Here is an 18,886-nt window from a genome sequence, read left to right on the forward strand (position 1 = left end):
AGTGTATCAAAGTATATCTAATTGTATCAAAATGTATCAAAGTATATCTAAGTGTATCAAAGTATATCTAAGTGTATCAAAGTTTATCTAAGTGTATCAAAGTGTATCAAATTATATCAAAGTAAATCTAAGTGTATCAAAGTAAATCTAAGTGTATCAAAGTATATATAAGTGTATCAAAGTATATCTAAGTGTATCAAAGTGTATCAAAGTATATCAAAGTGTATCAAAGTATATCTAAGTGTATCAAAGTAAATCTAAGTGTATCAAAGTATATCAAAGTATATCTAAGTGTATCAAAGTATATCAAAGTATATCAATGTGTATCAAAGTATATCAAAGTATATCTAAGTGTATCAAAGTGTATCAAAGTATATCTAAGTGTATTAAAGTATATCTAAGTGCATCAAAGTATGTCAAAGTATATATAAGTGTATCAAAGTATATCTAAGTGTATCAAAGTGTTTAAAAGTATATCTAAGTGTATAAAAGTATATCTAAGTGTATCAAAGTATATCAAAGTATATCTAAGTGTATCAAAGTATATCTAAGTGTATCAAAGTATATCTAAGGGTGTCAAAGTATATCTAAGTGTATCAAAGTATATCTAAGGGTGTCAAAGTATATCAAAGTATATCTAAGTGTATTAAAGTATATCTAAGTGCATCAAAGTATGTCAAAGTATATATAAGTGTATCAAAGTATATCTAAGTGTATAAAAGTATATCTAAGTGTATCAAAGTATATCAAAGTATATCTAAGTGTATCAAAGTATATCTAAGTGTATCAAAGTATATCTAAGGGTGTCAAAGTATATCTAAGTGTATCAAAGTATATCTAAGGGTGTCAAAGTATATCAAAGTATATCTAAGTGTATCAAAGTATATCTAAGTGTATTAAAGTATATCTAAGTGCATCAAAGTATGTCAAAGTATATATAAGTGTATCAAAGTATATCTAAGTGTATCAAAGTGTTAAAAAGTATATCTAAGTGTATAAAAGTATATCTAAGTGTATCAAAGTATATCAAAGTATATATAAGTGTATCAAAGTGTATCAAAATATATCTAAGTGTATCAAAGTATATCTAAGGGTGTCAAAGTATATTTAAGTGTATCAAAGTATATATAAGAGTGTCAAAGTATATCAAAGTATATCTAAGTGTATCAAAGTATATCTAAGTGTATCAAAGTATATCTAAGTGTATCAAAGTGTATCAAAGTATATCAAAGTGTATCAAAGTATATCTAAGTGTATCAAAGTAAATCTAAGTGTATCAAAGTAAATCTAAGTGTATAAAAGTATATCAAAGTATATATAAGTGTATCAAAGTATATCTAAATGTATCAAAATGTATCAAAGTATATCTAAGTGTATCAAAGTATATCTAAGTGTATCAAAGTGTATCAAAGTTTATCTAAGTGTATCAAAGTGTATCAAAGTATATCAAAGTATATCTAAGTGTATCAAAGTATATCTAAGTGAATCTAAGTGTATCAAAGTATATCAAAGTATATCTAAGTATATCAAAGTGTATCAAAGTATATCTAAGTGTATCAAAGTATATCTAAGTGTATCAAATTACTGTATATCTAAGGATGTCAAAGTATATCAAATTATATCTAAGTGTATCAAAGTATATCTAAGTGTATCAAAGTTTATCTAAGTCTATCAAAGTGTATTAAAGTATATCAAAGTATATCTAAGTGTATCAAAGTATATCTAATTGTATCAAAATGTATCAAAGTATATCTAAGTGTATCAAAGTATATCTAAGTGTATCAAAGTTTATCTAAGTGTATCAAAGTGTATCAAATTATATCAAAGTATATCTAAGTGTATCAAAGTGTATCTAAGTGTATCTAAGTGTATCAAATTATATCTAAGTGTATCAAAGTTTATCTAAGTGTATCAAAGTATATCAAAGTATATATAAGTGTATCAAAGTATATCTAAGTGTATCAAAGTATATCTAAGTGTATCAAAGTATATATAAGTGTATCAAAATGTATCAAAGTATATTTAAGAGTATCAAAGTATATCTAAATATATCTAAGTGTATCAACTAATATCTAAGTGTATCAAAGTGTATTAAAGTATATCAAAGTGTATCAAAGTATATCTAAGTGTATCAAAGTATATCTAAGTGAATCTAATTGTATCAAAGTATATCTAAGTGTATCAAAGTGTATCTAAGTATATCAAAGTGTATCAAAGTATATCTAAGTGTATCAAAGTATATCTAAGTGTATCAAAGTATATCTAAGTTCATCAAAGTATGTCAAAGTATATATAAGTGTATCAAAGTATATCTAAGGGTATCAAAGTGTATCAAAGTATATCAAAATGTATCAAAGTATATATAAGTGTATCAAAATAAATCTAAGTGTATCACAGTATATCAAAGTATATCTAAGTGTATCAAAGTATATCAAAGTATATCAATGTGTATCAAAGTATATCAAAGTATATCTAAGTGTATCAAAGTGTATCAAAGTATATCTAAATGTATTAAAGTATATCTAAGTGCATCAAAGTATGTCAAAGTATATATAAGTGTATCAAAGTATATCTAAGTGTATCAAAGTGTTTAAAAGTATATCTAAGTGTATTAAAGTATATCTAAGTGTATCAAAGTATATCAAAGTATATCTAAGTGTATCAAAGTGTATCAAAGTATATCTGAGTGTATTAAAGTATATCTAAGGGTGTCAAAGTATATCTAAGTGTATCAAAGTATATCTAAGGGTGTCAAAGTATATCAAAGTATATCTAAGTGTATCAAAGTATATCTAAGTGTATCAAAGTTTATCTAAGTGTATCAAAGTGTATCAAAGTATATCAAAGTATATCTAATTGTATCAAAGTATATATAAGTGTATCAACGGATATCAAAGTTTATCAAAGTGTATCAAAGTATATCAAAGTGTATCAAAGTATATCTAAGTGTATTAAAGTAAATCTAAGTGTATCAAAGTAAATCTAAGTGTATCAAAGTATATATAAGTGTATCAAAGTATATCTAAGTGTATCAAAGTGTATCAAAGTATATCAAAGTGTATCAAAGTATATCTAAGTGTATCAAAGTAAATCTAAGTGTATCAAAGTATATCAAAGTATATCTAAGTGTATCAAAGTATATCAAAGTATATCAATGTGTATCAAAGTATATCAAAGTATATCTAAGTGTATCAAAGTGTATCAAAGTATATCTAAGTGTATTAAAGTATATCTAAGTGCATCAAAGTATGTCAAAGTATATATAAGTGTATCAAAGTATATCTAAGTGTATCAAAGTGTTTAAAAGTATATCTAAGTGTATAAAAGTATATCTAAGTGTATCAAAGTATATCAAAGTATATCTAAGTGTATCAAAGTATATCTAAGTGTATCAAAGTATATCTAAGGGTGTCAAAGTATATCTAAGTGTATCAAAGTATATCTAAGGGTGTCAAAGTATATCAAAGTATATCTAAGTGTATCAAAGTATATCTAAGTGTATTAAAGTATATCTAAGTGCATCAAAGTATGTCAAAGTATATATAAGTGTATCAAAGTATATCTAAGTGTATCAAAGTGTTAAAAAGTATATATAAGTGTATCAAAGTGTATCAAAGTATATCTAAGTGTATCAAAGTATATCTAAGGGTGTCAAAGTATATTTAAGTGTATCAAAGTATATCTAAGTGTGTCAAAGTATATCAAAGTATATCTAAGTGTATCAAAGTATATCTAAGTGTATCAAAGTATATCTAAGTGTATCAAAGTGTATCAAAGTATATCAAAGTGTATCAAAGTATATCTAAGTGTATCAAAGTAAATCTAAGTGTATCAAAGTAAATCTAAGTGTATAAAAGTATATCAAAGTATATATAAGTGTATCAAAGTATATCTAAATGTATCAAAATGTATCAAAGTATATCTAAGTGTATCAAAGTATATCTAAGTGTATCAAAGTGTATCAAAGTTTATCTAAGTGTATCAAAGTGTATCAAAGTATATCAAAGTATATCTAAGTGTATCAAAGTATATCTAAATGTATCAAAATGTATCAAAGTATATCTAAGTGTATCAAAGTATATCTAAGTGTATCTAAGTGTATCAAAGTATAACTAAGTGTATCAAAGTTTATATAAGTGTATCAAAGTATATCAAAGTATATCTAAGTGTATCAAAGTATATCTAAGTGTATCAAAGTTTATCTAAGTCTATCAAAGTGTATTAAAGTATATCAAAGTATATCTAAGTGTATCAAAGTATATCTAATTGTATCAAAATGTATCAAAGTATATCTAAGTGTATCAAAGTATATCTAAGTGTATCAAAGTTTATCTAAGTGTATCAAAGTGTATCAAATTATATCAAAGTATATCTAAGTGTATCAAAGTGTATCTAAGTGTATCTAAGTGTATCTAAGTGTATCAAATTATATCTAAGTGTATCAAAGTTTATCTAAGTGTATCAAAGTATATCAAAGTATATATAAGTGTATCAAAGTATATCTAAGTGTATCAAAGTATATCTAAGTGTATCAAAGTATATATAAGTGTATCAAAATGTATCAAAGTATATTTAAGAGTATCAAAGTATATCTAAGTGTATCAAAGTATATCTAAGTGTATCTAAGTGTATCAAAGTATAACTAAGTGTATCAAAGTTTATATAAGTGTATCAAAGTATATCAAAGTATATCTAAGTGTATCAAATTACTGTATATCTAAGGATGTCAAAGTATATCAAATTATATCTAAGTGTATCAAAGTATATCTAAGTGTATCAAAGTTTATCTAAGTCTATCAAAGTGTATTAAAGTATATCAAAGTATATCTAAGTGTATCAAAGTATATCTAATTGTATCAAAATGTATCAAAGTATATCTAAGTGTATCAAAGTATATCTAAGTGTATCAAAGTTTATCTAAGTGTATCAAAGTGTATCAAATTATATCAAAGTAAATCTAAGTGTATCAAAGTAAATCTAAGTGTATCAAAGTATATATAAGTGTATCAAAGTATATCTAAGTGTATCAAAGTGTATCAAAGTATATCAAAGTGTATCAAAGTATATCTAAGTGTATCAAAGTAAATCTAAGTGTATCAAAGTATATCAAAGTATATCTAAGTGTATCAAAGTATATCAAAGTATATCAATGTGTATCAAAGTATATCAAAGTATATCTAAGTGTATCAAAGTGTATCAAAGTATATCTAAGTGTATTAAAGTATATCTAAGTGCATCAAAGTATGTCAAAGTATATATAAGTGTATCAAAGTATATCTAAGTGTATCAAAGTGTTTAAAAGTATATCTAAGTGTATAAAAGTATATCTAAGTGTATCAAAGTATATCAAAGTATATCTAAGTGTATCAAAGTATATCTAAGTGTATCAAAGTATATCTAAGGGTGTCAAAGTATATCTAAGTGTATCAAAGTATATCTAAGGGTGTCAAAGTATATCAAAGTATATCTAAGTGTATCAAAGTATATCTAAGTGTATTAAAGTATATCTAAGTGCATCAAAGTATGTCAAAGTATATATAAGTGTATCAAAGTATATTTAAGTGTATCAAAGTGTTAAAAAGTATATCTAAGTGTATAAAAGTATATCTAAGTGTATCAAAGTATATCAAAGTATATATAAGTGTATCAAAGTGTATCAAAGTATATCTAAGTGTATCAAAGTATATCTAAGGGTGTCAAAGTATATTTAAGTGTATCAAAGTATATCTAAGTGTGTCAAAGTATATCAAAGTATATCTAAGTGTATCAAAGTATATCTAAGTGTATCAAAGTATATCTAAGTGTATCAAAGTGTATCAAAGTATATCAAAGTGTATCAAAGTATATCTAAGTGTATCAAAGTAAATCTAAGTGTATCAAAGTAAATCTAAGTGTATAAAAGTATATCAAAGTATATATAAGTGTATCAAAGTATATCTAAATGTATCAAAATGTATCAAAGTATATCTAAGTGTATCAAAGTATATCTAAGTGTATCAAAGTGTATCAAAGTTTATCTAAGTGTATCAAAGTGTATCAAAGTATATCAAAGTATATCTAAGTGTATCAAAGTAAATCTAAGTGTATCAAAGTAAATCTAAGTGTATAAAAGTATATCAAAGTATATATAAGTGTATCAAAGTATATCTAAATGTATCAAAATGTATCAAAGTATATCTAAGTGTATCAAAGTATATCTAAGTGTATCAAAGTGTATCAAAGTTTATCTAAGTGTATCAAAGTGTATCAAAGTATATCAAAGTATATCTAAGTGTATCAAAGTATATCTAAATGTATCAAAATGTATCAAAGTATATCTAAGTGTATCAAAGTATATCTAAGTGTATCTAAGTGTATCAAAGTATAACTAAGTGTATCAAAGTTTATATAAGTGTATCAAAGTATATCAAAGTATATCTAAGTGTATCAAAGTATATCTAAGTGTATCAAAGTTTATCTAAGTCTATCAAAGTGTATTAAAGTATATCAAAGTATATCTAAGTGTATCAAAGTATATCTAATTGTATCAAAATGTATCAAAGTATATCTAAGTGTATCAAAGTATATCTAAGTGTATCAAAGTTTATCTAAGTGTATCAAAGTGTATCAAATTATATCAAAGTATATCTAAGTGTATCAAAGTGTATCTAAGTGTATCTAAGTGTATCTAAGTGTATCAAATTATATCTAAGTGTATCAAAGTTTATCTAAGTGTATCAAAGTATATCAAAGTATATATAAGTGTATCAAAGTATATCTAAGTGTATCAAAGTATATCTAAGTGTATCAAAGTATATATAAGTGTATCAAAATGTATCAAAGTATATTTAAGAGTATCAAAGTATATCTAAGTGTATCAAAGTATATCTAAGTGTATCTAAGTGTATCAAAGTATAACTAAGTGTATCAAAGTTTATATAAGTGTATCAAAGTATATCAAAGTATATCTAAGTGTATCAAATTACTGTATATCTAAGGATGTCAAAGTATATCAAATTATATCTAAGTGTATCAAAGTATATCTAAGTGTATCAAAGTTTATCTAAGTCTATCAAAGTGTATTAAAGTATATCAAAGTATATCTAAGTGTATCAAAGTATATCTAATTGTATCAAAATGTATCAAAGTATATCTAAGTGTATCAAAGTATATCTAAGTGTATCAAAGTTTATCTAAGTGTATCAAAGTGTATCAAATTATATCAAAGTAAATCTAAGTGTATCAAAGTAAATCTAAGTGTATCAAAGTATATATAAGTGTATCAAAGTATATCTAAGTGTATCAAAGTGTATCAAAGTATATCAAAGTGTATCAAAGTATATCTAAGTGTATCAAAGTAAATCTAAGTGTATCAAAGTATATCAAAGTATATCTAAGTGTATCAAAGTATATCAAAGTATATCAATGTGTATCAAAGTATATCAAAGTATATCTAAGTGTATCAAAGTGTATCAAAGTATATCTAAGTGTATTAAAGTATATCTAAGTGCATCAAAGTATGTCAAAGTATATATAAGTGTATCAAAGTATATCTAAGTGTATCAAAGTGTTTAAAAGTATATCTAAGTGTATAAAAGTATATCTAAGTGTATCAAAGTATATCAAAGTATATCTAAGTGTATCAAAGTATATCTAAGTGTATCAAAGTATATCTAAGGGTGTCAAAGTATATCTAAGTGTATCAAAGTATATCTAAGGGTGTCAAAGTATATCAAAGTATATCTAAGTGTATCAAAGTATATCTAAGTGTATTAAAGTATATCTAAGTGCATCAAAGTATGTCAAAGTATATATAAGTGTATCAAAGTATATTTAAGTGTATCAAAGTGTTAAAAAGTATATCTAAGTGTATAAAAGTATATCTAAGTGTATCAAAGTATATCAAAGTATATATAAGTGTATCAAAGTGTATCAAAGTATATCTAAGTGTATCAAAGTATATCTAAGGGTGTCAAAGTATATTTAAGTGTATCAAAGTATATCTAAGTGTGTCAAAGTATATCAAAGTATATCTAAGTGTATCAAAGTATATCTAAGTGTATCAAAGTATATCTAAGTGTATCAAAGTGTATCAAAGTATATCAAAGTGTATCAAAGTATATCTAAGTGTATCAAAGTAAATCTAAGTGTATCAAAGTAAATCTAAGTGTATAAAAGTATATCAAAGTATATATAAGTGTATCAAAGTATATCTAAATGTATCAAAATGTATCAAAGTATATCTAAGTGTATCAAAGTATATCTAAGTGTATCAAAGTGTATCAAAGTTTATCTAAGTGTATCAAAGTGTATCAAAGTATATCAAAGTATATCTAAGTGTATCAAAGTATATCTAAGTGAATCTAAGTGTATCAAAGTATATCTAAGTGTATCAAAGTGTATCTAAGTATATCAAAGTGTATCAAAGTATATCTAAGTGTATCAAAGTATATCTAAGTGTATCAAATTACTGTATATCTAAGGATGTCAAAGTATATCAAATTATATCTAAGTGTATCAAAGTATATCTAAGTGTATCAAAGTTTATCTAAGTCTATCAAAGTGTATTAAAGTATATCAAAGTATATCTAAGTGTATCAAAGTATATCTAATTGTATCAAAATGTATCAAAGTATATCTAAGTGTATCAAAGTATATCTAAGTGTATCAAAGTTTATCTAAGTGTATCAAAGTGTATCAAATTATATCAAAGTATATCTAAGTGTATCAAAGTGTATCTAAGTGTATCTAAGTGTATCAAATTATATCTAAGTGTATCAAAGTTTATCTAAGTGTATCAAAGTATATCAAAGTATATATAAGTGTATCAAAGTATATCTAAGTGTATCAAAGTATATCTAAGTGTATCAAAGTATATATAAGTGTATCAAAATGTATCAAAGTATATTTAAGAGTATCAAAGTATATCTAAATATATCTAAGTGTATCAACTAATATCTAAGTGTATCAAAGTGTATTAAAGTATATCAAAGTGTATCAAAGTATATCTAAGTGTATCAAAGTATATCTAAGTGTATCTAAGTGTATCAAAGTATATCTAAGTGTATCAAAGTGTATCTAAGTATATCAAAGTGTATCAAAGTATATCTAAGTGTATCAAAGTATATCTAAGTGTATCAAAGTATATCTAAGTTCATCAAAGTATGTCAAAGTATATATAAGTGTATCAAAGTATATCTAAGGGTATCAAAGTGTATCAAAGTATATCAAAGTGTATCAAAGTATATCTAAGTGTATCAAAATAAATCTAAGTGTATCACAGTATATCAAAGTATATCTAAGTGTATCAAAGTATATCAAAGTATATCAATGTGTATCAAAGTATATCAAAGTATATCTAAGTGTATCAAAGTGTATCAAAGTATATCTAAGTGTATTAAAGTATATCTAAGTGCATCAAATTATATCAAAGTATATCTAAGTGTATCAAAGTATATCTAAGTGTATCAAAGTATATCTAAATGTATCAAAATGTATCAAAGTATATCTAAGTGTATCAAAGTATATCTAAGTGTATCAAAGTGTATCAAAGTTTATCTAAGTGTATCAAAGTGTATCAAAGTATATCAAAGTATATCTAAGTGTATCAAAGTATATCTAAATGTATCAAAACGTATCAAAGTATATCTAAGTGTATCAAAGTATATCAAAGTATATCTAAGTGTATTAAAGTATATCTAAGTGCATCAAATTATATCAAAGTATATCTAAGTGTATCAAAGTATATCTAAGTGTATCAAAGTATATCTAAATGTATCAAAATGTATCAAAGTATATCTAAGTGTATCAAAGTATATCTAAGTGTATCAAAGTGTATCAAAGTTTATCTAAGTGTATCAAAGTGTATCAAAGTATATCAAAGTATATCTAAGTGTATCAAAGTATATCTAAATGTATCAAAACGTATCAAAGTATATCTAAGTGTATCAAAGTACTGTATATCTAAGGGTGTCAAAGTATATCAAATTATATCTAAGTGTATCAAAGTATATATAAGTGTATCAAAATGTATCAAAGTATATTTAAGAGTATCAAAGTATATCTAAATATATCTAAGTGTATCAACTAATATCTAAGTGTATCAAAGTGTATTAAAGTATATCAAAGTATATCTAAGTGTATCAAAGTGTATCAAAGTATATCTGAGTGTATTAAAGTATATCTAAGGGTGTCAAAGTATATCAAAGTGTATCAAAGTATATCTAAGTGTATCAAAGTATATCTAAGTGTATCAAAGTATATCTAAGTTCATCAAAGTATGTCAAAGTATATATAAGTGTATCAAAGTATATCTAAGGGTATCAAAGTGTATCAAAGTATATCAAAGTGTATCAAAGTATATCTAAGTGTATCAAAATAAATCTAAGTGTATCACAGTATATCAAAGTATATCTAAGTGTATCAAAGTATATCAAAGTATATCAATGTGTATCAAAGTATATCAAAGTATATCTAAGTGTATCAAAGTGTATCAAAGTATATCTAAATGTATTAAAGTATATCTAAGTGCATCAAAGTATGTCAAAGTATATATAAGTGTATCAAAGTATATCTAAGTGTATCAAAGTGTTAAAAAGTATATCTAAGTGTATCAAAGTATATCTAAGTGTATCAAAGTATATCAAAGTATATCTAAGTGTATCAAAGTGTATCAAAGTATATCTGAGTGTATTAAAGTATATCTAAGGGTGTCAAAGTATATCTAAGTGTATCAAAGTATATCTAAGGGTGTCAAAGTATATCAAAGTATATCTAAGTGTATCAAAGTATATCTAAGTGTATCAAAGTTTATCTAAGTGTATCAAAGTGTATCAAAGTATATCAAAGTATATCTAATTGTATCAAAGTATATATAAGTGTATCAACGGATATCAAAGTTTATCAAAGTGTATCAAAGTATATCAAAGTGTATCAAAGTATATCTAAGTGTATTAAAGTAAATCTAAGTGTATCAAAGTAAATCTTAGTGTATTAAAGTATATATAAGTGTATCAAAGTATATCTAAGTGTATCAAAGTGTATCAAAGTATATCAAAGTGTATCAAAGTATATCTAAGTGTATCAAAGTAAATCTAAGTGTATCAAAGTATATCAAAGTATATCTAAGTGTATCAAAGTATATCAAAGTATATCAATGTGTATCAAAGTATATCAAAGTATATCTAAGTGTATCAAAGTGTATCAAAGTATATCTAAGTGTATTAAAGTATATCTAAGTGCATCAAAGTATGTCAAAGTATATATAAGTGTATCAAAGTATATCTAAGTGTATCAAAGTGTTTAAAATTATATCTAAGTGTATAAAAGTATATCTAAGTGTATCAAAGTATATCAAAGTATATCTAAGTGTATCAAAGTATATCTAAGTGTATCAAAGTATATCTAAGGGTGTCAAAGTATATCTAAGTGTATCAAAGTATATCTAAGGGTGTCAAAGTATATCAAAGTATATCTAAGTGTATCAAAGTATATCTAAGTGTATTAAAGTATATCTAAGTGCATCAAAGTATGTCAAAGTATATATAAGTGTATCAAAGTATATCTAAGTGTATCAAAGTGTTAAAAAGTATATCTAAGTGTATAAAAGTATATCTAAGTGTATCAAAGTATATCAAAGTATATATAAGTGTATCAAAGTGTATCAAAGTATATCTAAGTGTATCAAAGTATATCTAAGGGTGTCAAAGTATATTTAAGTGTATCAAAGTATATCTAAGTGTGTCAAAGTATATCAAAGTATATCTAAGTGTATCAAAGTATATCTAAGTGTATCAAAGTATATCTAAGTGTATCAAAGTGTATCAAAGTATATCAAAGTGTATCAAAGTATATCTAAGTGTATCAAAGTGAATCTAAGTGTATCAAAGTAAATCTAAGTGTATAAAAGTATATCAAAGTATATATAAGTGTATCAAAGTATATCTAAATGTATCAAAATGTATCAAAGTATATCTAAGTGTATCAAAGTATATCTAAGTGTATCAAAGTGTATCAAAGTTTATCTAAGTGTATCAAAGTGTATCAAAGTATATCAAAGTATATCTAAGTGTATCAAAGTATATCTAAGTGAATCTAAGTGTATCAAAGTATATCTAAGTGTATCAAAGTGTATCTAAGTATATCAAAGTGTATCAAAGTATATCTAAGTGTATCAAAGTTTATCTAAGTGTATCAAAGTATATCAAAGTATATATAAGTGTATCAAAGTATATCTAAGTGTATCAAAGTATATCTAAGTGTATCAAAGTATATATAAGTGTATCAAAATGTATCAAAGTATATTTAAGAGTATCAAAGTATATCTAAATATATCTAAGTGTATCAACTAATATCTAAGTGTATCAAAGTGTATTAAAGTATATCAAAGTGTATCAAAGTATATCTAAGTGTATCAAAGTATATCTAAGTGTATCTAAGTGTATCAAAGTATATCTAAGTGTATCAAAGTGTATCTAAGTATATCAAAGTGTATCAAAGTATATCTAAGTGTATCAAAGTATATCTAAGTGTATCAAAGTATATCTAAGTTCATCAAAGTATGTCAAATCATATATAAGTGTATCAAAGTATATCTAAGGGTATCAAAGTGTATCAAAGTATATCAAAGTGTATCAAAGTATATCTAAGTGTATCAAAATAAATCTAAGTGTATCACAGTATATCAAAGTATATCTAAGTGTATCAAAGTATATCAAAGTATATCAATGTGTATCAAAGTATATCAAAGTATATCTAAGTGTATCAAAGTGTATCAAAGTATATCTAAGTGTATTAAAGTATATCTAAGTGCATCAAATTATATCAAAGTATATCTAAGTGTATCAAAGTATATCTAAGTGTATCAAAGTATATCTAAATGTATCAAAATGTATCAAAGTATATCTAAGTGTATCAAAGTATATCTAAGTGTATCAAAGTGTATCAAAGTTTATCTAAGTGTATCAAAGTGTATCAAAGTATATCAAAGTATATCTAAGTGTATCAAAGTATATCTAAATGTATCAAAACGTATCAAAGTATATCTAAGTGTATCAAAGTATATCTAAGTGTATCTAAGTGTATCAAAGTATAACTAAGTGTATCAAAGTTTATATAAGTGTATCAAAGTATATCAAAGTATATCTAAGTGTATCAAAGTACTGTATATCTAAGGGTGTCAAAGTATATCAAATTATATCTAAGTGTATCAAAGTATATATAAGTGTATCAAAATGTATCAAAGTATATTTAAGAGTATCAAAGTATATCTAAATATATCTAAGTGTATCAACTAATATCTAAGTGTATCAAAGTGTATTAAAGTATATCAAAGTATATCTAAGTGTATCAAAGTGTATCAAAGTATATCTGAGTGTATTAAAGTATATCTAAGGGTGTCAAAGTATATCAAAGTGTATCAAAGTATATCTAAGTGTATCAAAGTATATCTAAGTGTATCAAAGTATATCTAAGTTCATCAAAGTATGTCAAAGTATATATAAGTGTATCAACGTATATCTAAGGGTATCAAAGTGTATCAAAGTATATCAAAGTGTATCAAAGTATATCTAAGTGTATCAAAATAAATCTAAGTGTATCACAGTATATCAAAGTATATCTAAGTGTATCAAAGTATATCAAAGTATATCAATGTGTATCAAAGTATATCAAAGTATATCTAAGTGTATCAAAGTGTATCAAAGTATATCTAAATGTATTAAAGTATATCTAAGTGCATCAAAGTATGTCAAAGTATATATAAGTGTATCAAAGTATATCTAAGTGTATCAAAGTGTTTAAAAGTATATCTAAGTGTATCAAAGTATATCTAAGTGTATCAAAGTATATCAAAGTATATCTAAGTGTATCAAAGTGTATCAAAGTATATCTGAGTGTATTAAAGTATATCTAAGGGTGTCAAAGTATATCTAAGTGTATCAAAGTATATCTAAGGGTGTCAAAGTGTATCAAAGTATATCTAAGTGTATTAAAGTAAATCTAAGTGTATCAAAGTAAATCTAAGTGTATCAAAGTATATATAAGTGTATCAAAGTATATCTAAGTGTATCAAAGTGTATCAAAGTATATCAAAGTGTATCAAAGTATATCTAAGTGTATCAAAGTAAATCTAAGTGTATCAAAGTATATCAAAGTATATCTAAGTGTATCAAAGTATATCAAAGTATATCAATGTGTATCAAAGTATATCAAAGTATATCTAAGTGTATCAAAGTGTATCAAAGTATATCTAAGTGTATTAAAGTATATCTAAGTGCATCAAAGTATGTCAAAGTATATATAAGTGTATCAAAGTATATCTAAGTGTATAAAAGTATATCTAAGTGTATCAAAGTATATCAAAGTATATCTAAGTGTATCAAAGTATATCTAAGTGTATCAAAGTATATCTAAGGGTGTCAAAGTATATCTAAGTGTATCAAAGTATATCTAAGGGTGTCAAAGTATATCAAAGTATATCTAAGTGTATCAAAGTATATCTAAGTGTATTAAAGTATATCTAAGTGCATCAAAGTATGTCAAAGTATATATAAGTGTATCAAAGTATATCTAAGTGTATCAAAGTGTTAAAAAGTATATCTAAGTGTATAAAAGTATATCTAAGAGTATCAAAGTATATCAAAGTATATATAAGTGTATCAAAGTGTATCAAAGTATATCTAAGTGTATTAAAGTATATCTAAGGGTGTCAAAGTATATTTAAGTGTATCAAAGTATATATAAGAGTGTCAAAGTATATCAAAGTATATCTAAGTGTATCAAAGTATATCTAAATGTATCAAAGTATATCTAAGTGTATCAAAGTGTATCAAAGTATATCAAAGTGTATCAAAGTATATCTAAGTGTATCAAAGTAAATCTAAGTGTATCAAAGTAAATCTAAGTGTATAAAAGTATATCAAAGTATATATAAGTGTATCAAAGTATATCTAAATGTATCAAAATGTATCAAAGTATATCTAAGTGTATCAAAGTATATCTAAGTGTATCAAAGTGTATCAAAGTTTATCTAAGTGTATCAAAGTGTATCAAAGTATATCAAAGTATATCTAAGTGTATCAAAGTATATCTAAGTGAATCTAAGTGTATCAAAGTATATCAAAGTATATCTAAGTATATCAAAGTGTATCAAAGTATATCTAAGTGTATCAAAGTATATCTAAGTGTATCAAATTACTGTATATCTAAGGATGTCAAAGTATATCAAATTATATCTAAGTGTATCAAAGTATATCTAAGTGTATCAAAGTTTATCTAAGTCTATCAAAGTGTATTAAAGTATATCAAAGTATATCTAAGTGTATCAAAGTATATCTAATTGTATCAAAATGTATCAAAGTATATCTAAGTGTATCAAAGTATATCTAAGTGTATCAAAGTTTATCTAAGTGTATCAAAGTGTATCAAATTATATCAAAGTATATCTAAGTGTATCAAAGTGTATCTAAGTGTATCTAAGTCTATCAAATTATATCTAAGTGTATCAAAGTTTATCTAAGTGTATCAAAGTATATCAAAGTATATATAAGTGTATCAAAGTATATCTAAGTGTATCAAAGTATATCTAAGTGTATCAAAGTATATATAAGTGTATCAAAATGTATCAAAGTATATTTAAGAGTATCAAAGTATATCTAAATATATCTAAGTGTATCAACTAATATCTAAGTGTATCAAAGTGTATTAAAGTATATCAAAGTGTATCAAAGTATATCTAAGTGTATCAAAGTATATCTAAGTGAATCTAAGTGTATCAAAGTATATCTAAGTGTATCAAAGTGTATCTAAGTATATCAAAGTGTATCAAAGTATATCTAAGTGTATCAAAGTATATCTAAGTGTATCAAAGTATATCTAAGTTCATCAAAGTATGTCAAAGTATATATAAGTGTATCAAAGTATATCTAAGGGTATCAAAGTGTATCAAAGTATATCAAAGTGTATCAAAGTATATATAAGTGTATCAAAATAAATCTAAGTGTATCACAGTATATCAAAGTATATCTAAGTGTATCAAAGTATATCAAAGTATATCAATGTGTATCAAAGTATATCAAAGTATATCTAAGTGTATCAAAGTGTATCAAAGTATATCTAAATGTATTAAAGTATATCTAAGTGCATCAAAGTATGTCAAAGTATATATAAGTGTATCAAAGTATATCTAAGTGTATCAAAGTGTTTAAAAGTATATCTAAGTGTATTAAAGTATATCTAAGTGTATCAAAGTATATCAAAGTATATCTAAGTGTATCAAAGTGTATCAAAGTATATCTGAGTGTATTAAAGTATATCTAAGGGTGTAAAAGTATATCTAAGTGTATCAAAGTATATCTAAGGGTGTCAAAGTATATCAAAGTATATCTAAGTGTATCAAAGTATATCTAAGTGTATCAAAGTTTATCTAAGTGTATCAAAGTGTATCAAAGTATATCAAAGTATATCTAATTGTATCAAAGTATATATAAGTGTATCAACGGATATCAAAGTTTATCAAAGTGTATCAAAGTATATCAAAGTGTATCAAAGTATATCTAAGTGTATTAAAGTAAATCTAAGTGTATCAAAGTAAATCTAAGTGTATCAAAGTATATATAAGTGTATCAAAGTATATCTAAGTGTATCAAAGTGTATCAAAGTATATCAAAGTGTATCAAAGTATATCTAAGTGTATCAAAGTAAATCTAAGTGTATCAAAGTATATCAAAGTATATCTAAGTGTATCAAAGTATATCAAAGTATATCAATGTGTATCAAAGTATATCAAAGTATATCTAAGTGTATCAAAGTATATCTAAGTGTATTAAAGTAGTGCATAAAAGTACGTCAAAGTATATATAAGTGTATCAAAGTATATCTAAGTGTATCAAAGTGTTTAAAAGTATATCTAAGTGTATAAAAGTATATCTAAGTGTATCAAAGTATATCAAAGTATATCTAAGTGTATCAAAGTATATCTAAGTGTATCAAAGTATATCTAAGGGTGTCAAAGTATATCTAAGTGTATCAAAGTATATCTAAGGGTGTCAAAGTATATCAAAGTATATCTAAGTGTATCAAAGTATATCTAAGTGTATTAAAGTATATCTAAGTGCATCAAAGTATGTCAAAGTATATATAAGTGTATCAAAGTATATCTAAGTGTATCAAAGTGTTAAAAAGTATATATAAGTGTATCAAAGTGTATCAAAGTATATCTAAGTGTATCAAAGTATATCTAAGGGTGTCAAAGTATATTTAAGTGTATCAAAGTATATCTAAGTGTGTCAAAGTATATCAAAGTATATCTAAGTGTATCAAAGTATATCTAAGTGTATCAAAGTATATCTAAGTGTATCAAAGTGTATCAAAGTATATCAAAGTGTATCAAAGTATATCTAAGTGTATCAAAGTAAATCTAAGTGTATCAAAGTAAATCTAAGTGTATAAAAGTATATCAAAGTATATATAAGTGTATCAAAGTATATCTAAATGTATCAAAATGTATCAAAGTATATCTAAGTGTATCAAAGTATATCTAAGTGTATCAAATTGTATCAAAGTTTATCTAAGTGTATCAAAGTGTATCAAAGTATATCAAAGTATATCTAAGTGTATCAAAGTATATCTAAATGTATCAAAATGTATCAAAGTATATCTAAGTGTATCAAAGTATATCTAAGTGTATCTAAGTGTATCAAAGTATAACTAAGTGTATCAAAGTTTATATAAGTGTATCAAAGTATATCAAAGTATATCTAAGTGTATCAAATTAATGTATATCTAAGGATGTCAAAGTATATCAAATTATATCTAAGTGCATCAAAGTATATCTAAGTGTATCAAAGTTTATCTAAGTCTATCAAAGTGTATTAAAGTATATCAAAGTATATCTAAGTGTATCAAAGTATATCTAATTGTATCAAAATGTATCAAAGTATATCTAAGTGTATCAAAGTATATCTAAGTGTATCAAAGTTTATCTAAGTGTATCAAAGTGTATCAAATTATATCAAAGTATATCTAAGTGTATCAAAGTGTATCTAAGTGTATCTAAGTGTATCTAAGTGTATCAAATTATATCTAAGTGTATCAAAGTTTATCTAAGTGTATCAAAGTATATCAAAGTATATATAAGTGTATCAAAGTATATCTAAGTGTATCAAAGTATATCTAAGTGTATCAAAGTATATATAAGTGTATCAAAATGTATCAAAGTATATTTAAGAGTATCAAAGTATATCTAAGTGTATCAAAGTATATCTAAGTGTATCTAAGTGTATCAAAGTATAACTAAGTGTATCAAAGTTTATATAAGTGTATCAAAGTATATCAAAGTATATCTAAGTGTATCAAATTACTGTATATCTAAGGATGTCAAAGTATATCAAATTATATCTAAGTGTATCAAAGTATATCTAAGTGTATCAAAGTTTATCTAAGTCTATCAAAGTGTATTAAAGTATATCAAAGTATATCTAAGTGTATCAAAGTATATCTAATTGTATCAAAATGTATCAAAGTATATCTAAGTGTATCAAAGTATATCTAAGTGTATCAAAGTTTATCTAAGTGTATCAAAGTGTATCAAATTATATCAAAGTATATCTAAGTGTATCAAAGTGTATCTAAGTGTATCTAAGTGTATCAAATTATATCTAAGTGTATCAAAGTTTATCTAAGTGTATCAAAGTATATCAAAGTATATATAAGTGTATCAAAGTATATCTAAGTGTATCTAAGTGTATCAAAGTATATCTAAGTGTATCAAAGTGTATCTAAGTATATCAAAGTGTATCAAAGTATATCTAAGTGTATCAAAGTATATCTAAGTGTATCAAAGTATATCTAAGTTCATCAAAGTATGTCAAAGTATATATAAGTGTATCAAAGTATATCTAAGGGTATC

Source organism: Macrosteles quadrilineatus, unplaced genomic scaffold (assembly GCF_028750875.1).
Source record: "Macrosteles quadrilineatus isolate MER2022 unplaced genomic scaffold, UCM_ALF_1.0 Scaffold_26__1_contigs__length_1644609, whole genome shotgun sequence".
NCBI lineage: Eukaryota > Metazoa > Arthropoda > Insecta > Hemiptera > Cicadellidae > Macrosteles > Macrosteles quadrilineatus.